The sequence below is a fragment of the Piliocolobus tephrosceles genome, chromosome 14, assembly GCF_002776525.5.
Source record: "Piliocolobus tephrosceles isolate RC106 chromosome 14, ASM277652v3, whole genome shotgun sequence".
In the NCBI taxonomy this organism is placed as follows: Eukaryota; Metazoa; Chordata; class Mammalia; order Primates; family Cercopithecidae; genus Piliocolobus; species Piliocolobus tephrosceles.
Window position 1 is genome coordinate 8,744,442 of NC_045447.1, and position 4,239 is coordinate 8,748,680.

Below are 4,239 nucleotides of genomic sequence, written 5' to 3' on the forward strand. Positions count from 1 at the left end.
GCCCACACCTGAAGCAGGCACCTGCTGGAAACTCAGTCTAGGGATGGAGAACCCCCACCCCAAGCTTCTGTCCTCCCCCTCCAAGCCTCCATCTTGACATCCACTATGGAGTGAGGGCGTCCAGACTCCAGCCCAGGGAAAAGAGCCCTGTGTTAGTGTCCCCGGCCAGGTTGGTACCCCCTGGTCCTGGAAGGCAAAGCACCTGGGTGGGACGGGCTGGAGCCCGCTGTTTCTCTCCTAGTCTGGGGACGAGGGGGTGGATGTTCAAATCTGTATCAGGAGGTGGCGAAAGACAAGGTGGCAGGCACTGACCCAGCACCCCCAGGCCACCGCCAAGCCCCTGCCCACCAGGTTTGCCCCTGCCGGTGGCCCCCAGCCCCGCGCCATTATCCAGGATCCGGGTCTTTCTCGCCACCTCCTGGTCGCTGAGGAAACGGCAGGGAATCCACACCCTGGCGCCTTGTTTAATGGCAAAGGAATGGGCTGCAAACGGTGGGACTGGGCTGGGTGGTGGCTGGTGGGGGTCCTTAGGGCCCGGATGGGTTGTGGATGGGGGAGGCCTTTTGGGAGAGGCGCCCTGACTCCAGAAGAAGGGCAACAGAGCTAGACTCAGTTTAGACAAACTCTACGGGGACAGGAAGAAGACAGTGCTGCCACCGCCCCTCCACCGGGTACCTGACTGCTGGACTCGGAGGGTTCCTGGAAGGAAGTGGGTGGAGACACAGCCAGGACGAGTTGCATTCAGTCCCTGGGACGTCCCCTCCCCTATGTCTCCCTTTCTGGACTTTCACGCCCCGTCCCCTGACCCAGGCTCTGTATTTCCTAGAGAGCCTGCGGGTCTCAGCAGGCCTGATTCTACCGCCCCTCCTCCAGGTCGCCTTGCGCAGCCCACCTCGCCCTCTCTGAGCCTCAGTCTCCCCCAAGGGCCTCGGCGGGCCCTGGCCCCTGCTCCGACTGCAGCGCCGCAATGCGCCCACGCGGGGGCAGTGTTGGCCTGGCTTTGGCGCCGCCTGGCGCGGCCGAAACTTCTCAGCCTCTCGCTCCAGGGTCGGAAACTTTTCCCCTCGCGCGGCGCTGGCGCCCGCCGGCCTCCGCCTCCGCGCTGCTGGCCCCGCACAGCCCAGCTTCGGCCGCGCGACCTCCTGGCAGCTGCTACGAGCCCGCGGCCGGCCCTGGCGGGTGGGAGGAAACGCGCCGCTCCCGTCCCCCAACTTCCCTCTCTCTCGCTTTTGTTGTTCAGCCCAAAATTACTAGGCTTACAGCCGTGCGGCAGCGCCGAGCACTGAAGCCGGAGTCCGCGTGGAGAGCCCTGGGCGGGTCTCGGCGCCCCCGCGGGCCCCCGCGACCCCGGACTCCACGCCCTTGCCCGCGCCGGGGTCACCACGCTGGGGGGGGGGGGGCCGGGGGGGGGGGTTGGCGGGGGGCCCCCCCCCCGCTTACCCGTCCTCCCTTTCTCCTCCCCCTCCTCTCCCCTTTCCCCTCCACCTCTCCCATGTGGCTCGGCCTGCAAGGCCCCGGGATCCCGCAGCGCTCCTATCCGCTCCCTGCGCTGCCCGCTCCCTCCCCGCAGACCACAGACGGAGGACCGGAGCCTCAGTCCCGCCGCTTTTGGCACTCACACCCACCACCGAGATAAGCACCCCAAGACACAGGCACACCACAGGGCCACACCCACACGGTACACAGACACAACACCCCACAGACACCCCCTTCAGACACACACCACACAGGTACACGGAGTCCTGCCCCACAAGCAGCCCGTGCACACAGGCCGACCTCACACATACACGGCGTCTCGCAGGGCCTCCCAGGGCCGCAGCCCCCACATTCGGGGTCACCTGCTGCCCTGGAGGCCCAGACACCTCCCCCTGGCCCTCTGTAGCCACTTATCTGTACACCAGCATGTCCCCTACCATGAACTTAGGGTGACCAAGGACGGGATGAGGAAGAGAGGGAGCGAGGCATTCAGGGGATGGACCCGTTCCCAGCTGTTTCCCGGGGACCCTCCGGGGCCCATCTGTCACCCTCTTTGGCAGTGACCCCAGACTGGTGGCCCCAACAGGGACCTTTTCCGTGGGGCATTTCCGCTCAGGGCTGGTGGGAGTGTGGGGGTTGTGGTGTGGAGGGCTGCCCCTCCCGGGCTTCAGGAAGCAGCATGTCGGGGAGGCCAGGAAAGTTCTGCTCCCCGCAACTCAGACCCATCTGAGCAGCTGGGATCAAGGCAGGCACACCCCCCACCCCCACCCCTGCCATTGGCCATGGGCAGTCTTGTGCCCAGCCAGGGCAGGGGAGAATGGGAGCTGGGTCTATTTGGGTGGAGGGGGAGGAATGACTCTGACCCAAGGCAGAAGGCAGGGCTGGCAGAGGCAGGAGGTCACTGTCCCTTTCTAGGTGTCCCCACCTCCCCACGCCTCTGCACCCCTGCAAAGTGGCTCTCTAGCCCCGTTTGCTGATAAGGACACTGAAACCCTGAGGGCTCAGGGGGTCTCACCTGGGCGTGCTGGTGGTGCCGACTGGAGCTGGAACTGGTCCTACAGATGTCCTGCGCCAGCAAGGCCTTCGGCCGCATGCACCGGAGCTCTCTCGTAAGCCGCTCTCTACAACCTTTGGTTGTTGGGGAAGCCAGGGCCCAGAGAGGCTCAACTCTTTCTCAAGATCACACAGTGACCAGGTGTTGGAGTAGGGATTCGCACTCAGCACCTCTTCACGGAGAAGCCCCGTCTCCTGCTGAACACGGTCCTCTGGGGGCTGCTGCTTCCTCCCGCACACGGGGCTCCTCCGAGCAGGGAGGACCACGGCAAGGTCAAGGAAGGAGAGGCGTTTATTTAGAAAGGGTGGAACTGGGCAGGTGCACAGGGTCTGGAAGGAGCTGGAAGCCTCAAGGCTGGTGGGCAGGACCCATGACTGAAGTGGGGTAGAGGTTGCTGGCTCCAGGCAGGAGCCTGGTGGGAGGAAGAGGAGGGAGCCAGGAGCCAGGGAGCCCTGCAGATGCAGGCCGGAGGGAAGCCAGCCCCAGGTGGGGCTCCAGGGATGGAAGCTGCCCCACGGGCCGATTGCCATTCTGCAGGCGGCTCATTCAGCTCTGTTATGGACTGAACGTGTCCCCCCAAAATTAATATGCTGGAACCCCAGGTCTAGTGTGATGGTATGAGGAGGTGGGGCCATTGACTGGTGATCAGGTCATGAGGGTGGAGCCCTCACACGTGGGATTCCTGCCCTTGTAAGAGAGGCCAGAGGTCGAGCACTGTGACTCACGCCTGTAATCCCAGCACTTTGGGAGGCCAAGGCGGGTGGATCACCTGAGGTCAGGGGTTCGAGACCAGCCTGGCCAACATGGCGAAAACCCATCTCTACTAAAAATAAAAAAATTAGCCTTGCATGGTGGTGGACACCTGTGATCCTAGCTACTGGGGAGGCTGAAGCAGGGGAATCACTTGAGCCCAAGATGCGGAGGCTGCAGTGAGCCGAGATCACGCCACTGCACTCCAGCCTGGGCAACAGAGCAAGATTTTGTCTCAAAAAAAAAGATAAAGAAAAGAAAAAGAGGCCCCAGAAAGGCCTTGCCCCTTCCTCCTTGTGCGGATACAGCAAGAGGCCAGCAGTGTGCAACCTGGAGGAGGGCCGTCACTGGAACCCAACCATGCCGGCACCCTGATCTCAGACTGCCAGCCTGCAGCCTGGGAGGAATACATTCTGTTGCTTCGAAGCCGCCCAGGCTTTGGTCATCTGTTAAGCAGTCCAAAGAGACTCAGCCAAGTACCACACCCATGCTGGGCCCTGAGTGGGTACCTGCCTGGGCAGTCCCGCCCCTGGGAGCCTAGAGTCATGGGGAACGTCGCTCAAACTGGGCATTTCCAGGACACAGTGACAAGTGCTGGGATGAGAGGCCTTGGGAGCAGAGAGCAGGGACTCAATCCTCTGCGTGGGGCATGAGGTGGACACCTGGGCTTTCTGACGGCAACCAGATGGGGGCATGGTCAGAACTGACCAGAGGAACGCAGGGAAAGGCAGGTGACTGCTACTGCCTTTCCGGTCCCACAGGAAGGCTGGTGATGCAATTCTCGGCGTGGACCAGGGGAGGAAACCGACATGGGAGAGCTGTTGAGCAGGCAGAGGGAAGGGCTGGTGTTCCCCTAGCCAAGATAGACACACACACACGTACACACACACACACACACACACCCCACTTCCCAGCCGTGTGGGGCTGCCCAGCGCTCATTCCAGCTGCACAGCCTTTAT